We start from the raw sequence: 12,484 nt of genomic DNA, 5'->3' as shown, positions 1-12,484 counted from the left end.
TGTAAAACTTATTTTTACCCGATCTGCTTCCATAGTAACAAAAGCATTCGAATAAATACAGATCTATTTTAATTACAATTGATACTATTAAATTCCCGGATAGATTTTTATCTATTAAAAAATGTCAAAATCAATATTTGCACTGAAACTAGATATGTTTAGGCACCGCCCATGATTGAGCTACAGTAACCGCATATAATTAAAATATTTAATGTTCCTTATAACTTCTTATAGATACCAGTTATCCGATTAACATATAATTTTGGCAAACAAACTAAAAAAAAGGGCACTGATATTTTCAATTATATTTTACACATACCAGCAAACTGGATCAATTCGTTCTTGACTTCAGATTCAATCTTCCTTTTAATCAAAAAACACGATTCCAAATATAATTTCATTAGGCCTTAAACTGAATCAAAGTTTAATGCATATATCTTTCTAATCTTCTATCTTCCTAACAACAAAAAACTTCTATTTCAGTCTTATAGCTAATAATCCAACATCCATTTTTTTTACTTCTAACAAACTTGAAGACCCTGTAACGAGGTGACTCAGGCTGGCTGCAGTCCAACTTCTGCAGTTACCTTATTACAGGTCTGTTGTTTTGTTAGCAGCTTTAAATAATGCTATTGGAATCACGTAGCGTAGACTATGAAATTAGGAAGATTGTTGTTTCGGTTTAAGAAAAATGAATTCACAACCTTTTTTGGTAATACTATGGCAACACATAATAAAAATAATATATAGGTATATGTATGTGTCTGGTCACCATAAGTTTGCTTATTCAATTTAATTTAACACCGTAAAGAAAATATGGAATCATGTCTTCGAATTAAAGGACGAGAATTGGAATCCTCAGCCCGAAAATGTTTGTTTGATGGAGAGTGTAAAACCTATAACATTTCTGAAATTATCTGAGCACCTTTCTGCCACAACTGGTTCTGTTACAACTGGAGTGCTACAAGGTGTAAGAGTCACTCCGTTATCTTTTTTTTTTCTTTTTTATCTAACAATTCTACTATTACAAGTATCCTACTACTACAAGGAACATAACTTCCGAACGTCTTAAAATTGTTTTCTTATATTTATGAGAAGTTATTGGATTAGATTGCTAGTAATAATTAAATCAGATTTTATAGAAATAGATCTTAATTTACTCGCGAGTAATTTGTTACATTTAGAAAGCGATGGTTACAAAGTTTTAAAGTAAAAAGATGAGAGATGGAATCTAACTTGCTCCATTGAGCTGTTTTTAAAAAAAAGTCGGACATCTAGCTGGCTCAACATCACAGAACTGGGTTTGAAATTGAGCAAATCTTTTACTTACCTTGGTTCCTGCTCAACACTCCCGGGTAAGTAAGAAACGGCTAAAGTACCGTTCTATTAGTGCCCATAAGTCAAAGAACCTTTGTTGGGTTGATAAATGAAAAATGAAATTTAAGACTTCTTCCTCCAATTTAAGATGACAGATAGAAAAGAAAAAATATGCTGCACGGTTTAACATTTAAAACATAAGATTGAATTTTTACTCTGAAAACAATTACAAGTTTGGCTTAATGCTGAAATAGATCACATCCTACATTTTATGTATTGTAAGGCCTAATCAGAACTTAGAAATTTAAACATATTCACTTAGAAAAAGCCATATCTGATCCAGATATTAACAACGGTCCCAACTAACAAGTTGAAGGTTTTTGTTTTTTACAAATTGTGTGCATAATAAGACTATGAGTACAAGGTTTGGAGATTTATTTTTATATAAGCTTAACCTTTTTGACTCCTATATAACCATTAGGTTTTTTGTGAAAATTCGTTTTATGTTCTGCTCAAAGGAAACTTTTGATAATGCTCAAATTCTAGTATCAATATAACATTCCTTGTAACCGAAAAACTGCCTTTCCATCAGCGTGAGTATTGGAATAATCATTTACATTTTCACAATTTACCATTTATAAAAAACAGCTCGGTGATTTGGGGAAGAGCATCTTATTTGTACTACAAGCAAACTAAAATTCAGTGCAATTGTTTGTTGCCATACTTGATGTTGATTTGTTTAAAAAACACTTTGAATTAAAGAGCCTTCTGTTGAGACGAAACTCTTGAAATTGAGTTCTGTAAACAATTAATCCTTACCTTCCCCATAACAGAATAAAGAGATAAACTTTTTAAATGTATTTTTTTTATCGCAACTTTGCGATTGCATGTTTCATTATTATCGAAGCCTGTAGCCCGATTCTAATTTCACACTAAAAATTGAATAACTAACACCTAAAGTCTACTTTTTCGATTTGTGTTCTAAATTTTATTTTTATTAAAATGATATTAACTCGTACTAGATCCAGCACTTGCTTCACTTTTAAGATATGAGTAGGACTCAACAACCCGTTATAACCTTTACAACTCATAGATCTAAATTGTCATTTTCTACGGTCCTGATTTTGCTTCGCAAATTTTGGGTATAATGTCCCGCTTGGGCAGAATAGTTCCACATCAAATACGTCATCCTATCAGTAGACTTCTTCCTCTTGATACCAACAAAAATATATCTGCTTCAAACCAACAAATCAAATGCCATCAACGTATTTAACTTCAATTCTTCTTCTTCTTCTTTCCTGGCTCTACTGATGTGGGTCTTGGCCTCCTCAATATGCTTCCGCCAGTCGTCTCTATCTCTAGCGACCGCCATCCAGTTACGCAGTCCGAGGATATTCCTCGCGTCCTGGGCAACTCCATCATTCCAACGCAGTCTAGGTCTCCCTACCCTCCGTCTCCTATCCGGGGTCCCACGCAGCAGTTTGGAGGGAATCTCATCGGCACTCAGCCTCGCCACATGGCCTGCCCATCTCAGCCGGTTTAGTTTAATCCAGGCTACTACTAGGGGTTCCTTCATTAGTTCAAATAACTCTCTATTCTTCCTACGTCGCATGGGTCGTGCCAAACTTCAATTCTAAGTGTAAAAATTCGTCCTAGAATGTAGTTGTGAGAAATGTTATTGCACTGTGTGATCGTTGATGACAGATGGTGTCAGTGTATGATTGTTTTTCGGTTTTTAACAGCAAAATAAGATTGAAATTATTTTAAAATCTGACATAAGTTGTACAACTGAAAACCGTAGGATAATTGTTTTTTATTGACACGGTTGGTAACAGTTGGTTCAAAACAGTACAGTGAGTGAAGTGCCTGGAAACCTCTAGTGTTCTTAGCAGCAGTCTTTGGCAGCCCTAGAAAACGTCCAGGTCAGAACTTCCGGCCAGTACCAGGTCAAATCCAAATAAGAAGTAGCCAATTTAGGACTCAGATCGAAGATAAATAGGTTTAATTTTCACCTATTCAGTCTTAGTTTGAAATAAGAAGAGCCATTATAAGCAATTTGATAACAAATCACCAAGGCCATCACAAAATGAAGTAAAATAGAACAATAAAAAGAAGTTACTCTATATTCTAGAGTAGAAAGTATTGATGTAGTATTTAGACTTCAGCTTCATCTAGAGTTCAGCTCAATATCAGACAAATTGACTTCAATTCATAAAAGAATAGAATTAGCCTGGCCGTAATGCATTCTATACTATACAGTATATACTACATATAATATTCATGTAACATTAAACTAGATATAAGAGCGAATTATTAAATTAACTCATTTACGAGACTAAAAATAAACCATTCATCTAGTCCACTTTATCTACCTCTCTAATCCAGGTCACCAATCCCCCTAATCCAGTTCAACAATCCATCATCAATCCAGTAGATCTATCCATCATCAATCCCTCTAATGCAGGTCATCTATTCCTCATAAAACCCTATATACCAGATCATCTATCCATTATCTATCCCTCTAATCCAGGTCATCGATCCATTATGTATCCAACTGATCCAGGTCATCTATCCCTCTAATACATGACATCAATCCCCCTAATACCAGTTCAAAAATCCATCATCAATCCAGTTGATCCTTTTCCTCTATCCATCATCTATCCCTCTAATCCAGTTCATCTTTCCATCATCTATCCCTCTAATCCAGTTCATCTTTCCATCATCTATCCCTCTACTCCAGTTCATCTTTCCATCATCTATCCCTCTAATCCAGGTCATCAATCCCTACAATCCAGGTCATCTATCCATTATGTATCCCTTTGATCCAAGCCATCTATCAATCATCTATCCCTCTAATCCAGGTCATTAATCCCCCATCAACCCATAATCCATGAAATTATCCATCATCTATCCTTTAATCCAGGTCATCTCATTATCTATCACTCTGACCAAGGCAATCTATCCATCACCTATCCCTCTAATTCAGTTCATCTCTCCATCTTCTATCCATCTAATCCAGATCTCTCCATCTGTTCCACAAATCAAGATCATCTCAATTTCGCTATACCTACCTATACATTCCAGTTCATCTTTATTCTGACTTAAACTTCATCTGAATTTAGATATCCATTAATGAAGTTTGCATATCTCTCCCACTAGCAATAAATCACTGTTTAGCATTTTTATTCAATAATCCGGTGATTGATAACATGTTCTTTTATTCAAACCCCAAGTTTAAACTAATGCAATTTAATGTGTGTCTAAATGACTGCTTCAATATTACATACTTCCTCATTGAACTGCAATTAAATATGCATTAAAAAATTCCAAACTAAGTATCGCTTCCACAATTGCACTGAGATTTGTCTATGAACTCCCAAATATCTCTCTAATACCCATTAACCCCAAATCATTGTACACTTCATCAGAAGACTTACTAGAAGTGAAATGTAAAACGATTATTCCCACATAACACGTAGTTAGAGATCAATATTTTGCTAAAAGGGATCTAAATCTGAAGTCTTAAATGTGGCCATTAATAAAGCTTTCTTTGTATAGTCCAAAATATGAACTTTATCAATAAACACGCGCAATAAAGAGACTATAAGGGTAAAAATACTACATAACTCAAATTCCAAACCTAAGTACATATATTAAATTATGTACATTTCAGAAAAAAGGGTGTGTCCTGGAGGCTTTCAGTTTGAATATGTAAAAAGGTTTATAGACTGAATGAACAGCACCAATCGAACACAAAAATACTAGGAGTGATCTTTTTTTTTTACATATTTAAACCAAAATTGATAATCAAAATCAGAATAAAGCAAGTAGCATTTCTCTTAAATAAAAACTGAACAGCAATTTTTCCTATATGTCTTCTTACGCTGGGTCTATGAGAACACACGAACTTACGCGGAGTACGGAACGGAAGATCGCAGAACGGTGTAAAACGGTTTTGTAGCCGGGGCTGCCTTTAATTTTTTTTCGGAATATACGATCGACGAGCTAGCGTTTGATTTACAAAAAGATCGAAGCTAATCGTATTCGAAATTATTTGAAGCGTCACGGCGATGTCGAAACCGATAGTTCGAACGTTCGGGAACCGCCGTTTTCGGTGAAGACCCAGTTTTAGAGAGATTTCTTATTTTCATTATCTTTTATATTCAATCTCAGACGAGGTTCACACAGTCTTATGACAACATATAAAGCGGTAAATCAGATCATGATAAGTTATAAAAAAGACTTCGTTTTTGTTAACTCATCATTACTGTTAAAGCGCCATTCTTAACCCACATTTGAGAGAAACCTAAGTTAACAAAAGATTTTCAATTTAGAAACCCAGTTCAATTGATTTTTAAATAGAGTCAGCAGAGATCCAATTTCCAATTTTTACACACCAATGGAGCAGGATGATTCATCTCTCACCATATTTCTAAATAAAGCTTGTAAAACTTATTTTTATCCCATCTGCTACCATAGTAACAAAAGCATCCGAATAAATACAGATCTATTTTAATTACAATTAATACTATTAAATTCCCGGATAGATAAAAGAAGACTTCATGTCAAAATCAATATTTGCAAAGAAACTAGATTTGTTTGGGCATCAGCCCATATTGAGCTACAGTAACCGCATGTTATTAGATCATTTACAGTTCCTTGAAAAATGAATACACCCTACACAATTCCAAAAAAGGTCAATTAAAAAAATTTACTATAACTTCTCATAGATACCAAATATCCGATTAGCAGATAATTTTCGGAGATCGCTGACAGCAAAAAAAAACAAAATGGCACTGATAATTTCAATTATATTTTACTCTCACCAACAAACTCGATCACTTTGTTTTGGACTTCAGATTCAAAATTTTCCATTAAATCTACAAATACGATTCCGAAAATAATGTTTTCGGCCTAGAACTGAATTAAAGGTAGTACATATTCATTTTTCTAAATTCCTAACAACAAACAACTTCTATTTCTATCCTTTAGCTAATAATCCAATATCATTTTTTTGTTAATTCTAACGAAGTCCCTGTATCGAGGTGACTCAGGCTGGCTGCAGTCCAACTTCTGCAGTTACCTCAATACAGGTCCCTGTATTGTTAGCAGTATTAAAAAAATGTATTGGAATTTCGTAGCGTAGACTATGAAATGTGGATGATTGTTGTTTCCGTGTAGTTATAGAAAAATGTATTTAAAAGTATGTTGACAACATAATACATATTTAAATATAAACATGGTCACCACAAATTTGCTTATTCAATTCTTTAAAACTCACAAAAAAAATGGGATCATGTTTTCGAATTAATGGAAGAGATTTGGAATCCTGACAATATTTGTTTGATGGAGAGTGTAAAACAGATAAGATTTCTGAAATTATCTGAGCACTTTTTTACCACCAGATTAAAAATGATCTAGTTATATGTTACATCTGGATTGCTGCAAGGAGTAATAGTTAACATTATTTTTTTATTAAACATTTTTGGAATAAAGTATTTTACTCCTTCAAGGAACTAAATTTCTTGACATCTTAAAATTATTTATCTTTAAAAATATCGGAAGTTGTCGGATTATATTACTAGAAATAATTAAATTAGATTTTATCGAAATTGATCTTAATTTACTTGCAAGCTATTAGTTACGTTTCGGAAGCGATGGATACAAAGCTCTAATGTTGAATGATGAGAGATGGAATCCAACTTATTCCACTGAGATGTTTCAAAAAAGTTGTACTTCTACCTGGCTCAATATCATAAAACTGGGTTTGAAATTGAGTAAATCTTTTACATACCTTGGTTCCTGCTTAACAATGTGGGGTGAGAAATAGCTAAAATACGTTCTATTAGTGCCCATAAGTCAATGAACCTTTGTTGGATTGATTAATGAAAAATGAAATTTAAGACTTCTTCCTCTAATTTAAGATGACAAATAGAAAACAAAAAATATGCTGTACGGTTTAACATTTAAAACAAAAGATTGAACTTTTATTCTGAAAGCAATTATAATTTTGGCTTATTGCTGAAAAGATCACCTCCATTTTATGTATTGTAATGCCTAGTCAGAACTTAGAAATTTAATCTTTATAATCTTAAACCTTTTTACTTCCTGTATAGCCATTTTGTTATTTTGTAAAAGTTCGGTTAATGTACTGCTCAAAAGAAGCATTGATAATGTCCAAATTCTAGCACTACATAGCATTCCTTGTAAGCTAAAAACTGTTCTTTCCATCAGCGTGATTATTGGAATAATCGTTTACACTTATAACAAACTGCTCGGTGATTTGGGGATAATGAGAGAAGAACGCCTTATTTGGAGTACAAGCAGACTAATATTCAGTGCATTTGAGTGTTGCTATAGTTAACTTTGATTTTTTTAAAAACACTTCTGAATTACAGATCCTAAAATAAAGTATTAATTTTGAAACAAACCTCATAACTCATTAAAAGCATTGTTTTGAAGGTGAGGTTTGGAAACAAAAAACATGTCAAACGATCCAAAATTATTGAAGAAAAATCGAAATTTTACGACTAATGGTGATTTATGCAAAAACATCAAACTTGAATTATCCCTGGCCCGAAACGAGAGGCTCTCCAGACAAGTAGAAAATAAGTTTGCTGATTCATAGGTTTTTTAGGAGTCAAGAGTAAATTGTTTGCGAAGAGTATCGATGCCAAAATTAGCTCTCATCTGATGGAAGAAGTAGACTTAGATAATGTTAGAGAAGCTGTTTGCAAGTAAAAAGCGAGTTGTAGATCTATCCATTGAATAAAACAGGTGGGTTATTTCTTTGGCAAGATTCATCAAAAAAGAGCCCTAGTTATCCTGCACAGAAATGCTTATCATTGAAGATGGTTGGTGAAGTAATGCGTGGATTCAGTGGGAGCGAAGAATAGTCGTAACTGAATGCATAGTAGAAAGACTGGTGTTCTTTTTCAGGAAAAGAGATGTAGAGGAAGAGTTTGAAACCAGCACTAAACCTGGAAATCCACAGCAGAGGCTTGATGAAGGGGTGATTGATAATGGAAAAGCAGATCGTCAAGAATGTGGACGCAAAAGAGGCGCTACCTGGTTGTTTGCAATTGGTTCTTGGTTGCGGTAATTAGAAAACAGGATATCGTGGATGAGTTAGCTCTCTTTTGATAGTTACCAACTAGTTGAGTAGTTACTTCGGAAGGATCAGAAGAGGCTTCAAAATGAATTCCTATATCCACAAAATTGCCTTCGGGAGACTCTTCAGTTTTTTGTTTATTGATGGTTTGATATTTTGATAATTCGCTCAAATATCTTAGAATAATATAAGTATAGTCTAACAACTTAGTTAAGACACCTCAGATGCCTTCAAGTCTCCTTGAGGATAATGCTTCTAAGGAATCATAATTAAGTTGGAAGCCTAATTAAAAATTACGAAAAGCCTAAATCCATCCATAAAATTCAAGTCAGTTTACCTTCTGTTGAACCGAAACTTTTGAAATTGAGTTCTGTGAATAATTAATCATTAACTTCCCCATAACTGAATAAAGAGAAAATGTTTTAAATGTATTATTTTATCGCATCTTTGTGATTGCACGTTTCATTATTATCGAAGTCTGTAGCCCGATTCTAATTTCAAACTAAAAATTGAATAACTAACACCTGAAGTCTACATATTTCGATTTGAGGCCTAAATTTTATTTTTATTAAAGTGAAGTGATATACTCGTCCTAGATCCAGCATAAGCATACACGTTAAGATTTGAGTTGGACTGTTAATCAAGTGTTATAACCTTTTCAACTCATTAACACTTATAATTAGATATAAATTGCCATTCTCTTTGGTCCTGTTTTCGTTTCACAAATTTTGGGTATAATGTCTTGGTTGGACAGGATGGTTCCTCATCAAATACTTCAACCTATCCGTTGACTTCTACCTCTTGATACCAACAAAAATATATCTGCTTTAAACCAACTGTACCACAGTTTAGAAATAAAAATGGAATTATTCAAGGACCACTTTTTGATTATTCGAATGCTACTAAATATAGTGATTTTATGCTTGAATGTATTGTGATATGTTGGTACATTGTGTGATTGTTGAAGACAGATATGGTGTCAATATAAGGGTTTTGTCTGTTATTAACAACAAACTAATCGCGCCCGTCGTATCATCAATATGCCACTTAGAATTCCCAGTCCACCTTTATAGTTGTAGGTCGGGTTTTGTTACATATCCATAGATGTGGCCTGCTGCGGTAGGTGGATCTGAGTGGTGATGGTGGTCTGTTCAGTTAACAGAAGAAGAGTGATTCTGGTATCTGTAATAAGAAAAAAACACAAATGTCAGTAAAAATTAGTTTGAAGAATAACAAAAAAGTATTACTAAATATTCTTCTCAATTTCATGAAACTCTTATAATTAAGTTTAAAGGTACTACAAAAAATTTTCTTTCAACAAAAAGACGTATATAGCCAAAATTACTTTAAATAAGATAAATTCAAACCTTCATGAACTTAATAAATAACTCAACTTTTCTTAAGTTAAATTACTTTTTTATTCAAAATTCACATTGATACTTATCTAAAACTCAAATTCATGCCTGTTGGAAGAAGTCACTTTGGCAGGCAGCTCTTTTTTTCGATTTTAATTAAATAAAGTTGTGTAAAATAATAATTTTTTAAATAATCTTCTTCCACTTTTATTATTACATTTACAATAATAAAAACTAGATGAAATATTTCCAATTTCAATTAAGAAAATGAACTTACTTTGCAACTACGGTACTACTTGCACGAGATCACATGTAAAACTGACAAAATGGCCGTTATGTAAATGAGGTTCTACCATATGTGGCACTGCTTTACAAATACTATTAAAAATTATTATTGATTGACAGATTAAATTTCATGAAATTTAGACTAAAAAAAAAGTTTTTTAAACTTAAAATATGTTTTAATTCATTTATTAAATAATTTATTGAGGGCTACTTTATGACGTCACATGCGGATGACGACAATGCGGTACTTTTAATAATAAAATAGTTCCAACTAATTATTAAATATCATTTTTTTCCCTTTAATTAGGCTAGTTTTAGTCTAAATTAATCTTTGGAATTGAGTTTTTAAAAGAAACTAAAGTTTTTAAGACGAAAATAGAAATCTAATACGTACGACTTCATTTTGGCGATTCTCGAAAATTGGCTTGATAGATATCCTTTAAAGTTGAAATTTGAGTTAAGCAATAAACTATATTTAATATTTAATCAGTGATCGAGCCGTATCTTAAGTAAACGAAAGAAGGTCCGTATGCTGAGTGAATATCCAGAGTTGGACTTCCATTCCAAAACCCGCTTTGAAATTTTGCCTCAGAAAACAGTTTTCAATAAAAACAATAAAATATGAATGTTCAGTAATTGTACAAAGTTTAACGTAAATTGCTGCAGTCGTTGTCAAGAAACCAAAAAACAAACCTGACAACTTAGGTATTCATCAACCAAAAGACGTCCGTCAAGTTGGTATGGCCACCACCGAGTTTTTTAAAGATCTTTTGCACACGTTTGTGCCGGCGATTTACTAAGTTCATCGTTTGTTCCGCTAAATTCGGAAAGTTATTAAGAAAACAAAGTGGTCATACCAACTTGATGGACATAAAAAGATATTATTCATTGTGACTTTCTGACCACTTAGTTGTTTGTACATTTTTATTCTTTTTATGATGTCTATACGTCTTCCTTTTCAAAACTGTCCGGTAGGGCTGTTGTATAAGAGTTGATCGTTAAAAACTGCACGAAAAAGCAGAACGTTGAAAACCACCCAACCTTGACAATTTTTTTTCTCTATTTCTATAAAAAATAAAATTCCCAAATTTTCTTTAAAATATATGTCAAATCTTCGTTTAAAAGAGTATTCTTGAGTTTTACTTACCAGCACTTTTACTGTTAAGACGCTTTTCAAGATGTTTAGGATCTAAAAGAAATTCAAACCATAAAAAGTGCCTGGAGAATCAGTTCTGGTTGCAGGAAATAATAGATACACATCTACTCTTAAGAAAGTTCAATTTTACCCTCTCAACTGAATCTAAATAAAACACTGTTTCTTAACATCAAAAAATGCTCTTTACTTGCCCTTATCACAAATCGTTATAACCTTTACTATGTTTCTTCCATACCTATTGGTTCATAGTAGACCTGAGACTGCTTCCTCGATCCACATTGCATACTTAGCAGAATATTAGTACTGATTGAGGACTCGATAAAAATAAAAACAAATAATCTACATTCTGAATCCCTTCCCAATGTTACGACCCACGGGTTTATCTAAATAATTTTTTTCTAAATACATATGTATTTAGGCTATTTGGCTGTTACCTTTAAAAGCAAGAATGGCCATATTAAATTTGATGAAACAAGAATAAGGAGATATGTAGAGAAGTATAAACATTAGAGGATTGAGCATTATTGTATATTTTGTTGTAACTACCTGCATGGAGCTATGGTTTTTTTGTTAATAATTTTCCCTTATTATGTATATGTGTCCTCTTTAAACAGTACTATTACGTATCTGTTGAATGTATGTATGTAGGCGCCAACGTTGAAACATTTATTTTTATTCATTTATTTTTGTGTACATTTGTAAACTATTGTAAATACATTTTTTATTATTATTAATAAATGTGTATCCTATTTTTCTTTAATATTTTTGTATCCTAAGATGGGCCTTCTTCTTTATTTTCTTTGTGCGCTGAATGGGTATTGTTAGTTATGGCTATGCTAGTAGTTAAATCTAATGTTCTCGAGGGTGTGAATAAGTTAGGTATCTCTAGGGCTGTTTCTGGGATTGCATCCTCTTCTCCTCATTATTATTATTATTATTTTGTACCCTCATTAATCTGATTAATTTATTAGTAACACATTTATTCTCGCTAATATGGAAATATGGCTACGTTTATTGCGACAAAAATTTACAGCAGTCATATTTTGAGAGGTTCAATTAATGGCTCATTTAAAAGCTGACGAGAAAACGGTATTCTATAAGTGTGATGGGAGTCTGGCTATTAAGAAAAGTCTACAGCGACATAAGTGATATATGTTTTTCCCATCTCTTGAGCGATATAGTTTTTTTTCGCAGATTTAGGCAACTATTTATTTACAATTGTAGAATGGCCGAGTTCTAGCTATTACTAGCTGTAGCCTA

This window comes from Rhodnius prolixus, unplaced genomic scaffold, assembly GCF_049639745.1.
Source record: "Rhodnius prolixus isolate KJV_2025 unplaced genomic scaffold, Rpr scaffold_5, whole genome shotgun sequence".
Taxonomy (NCBI): Eukaryota; Metazoa; Arthropoda; class Insecta; order Hemiptera; family Reduviidae; genus Rhodnius; species Rhodnius prolixus.
Note: the sequence above shows the minus strand (reverse complement) of the source record.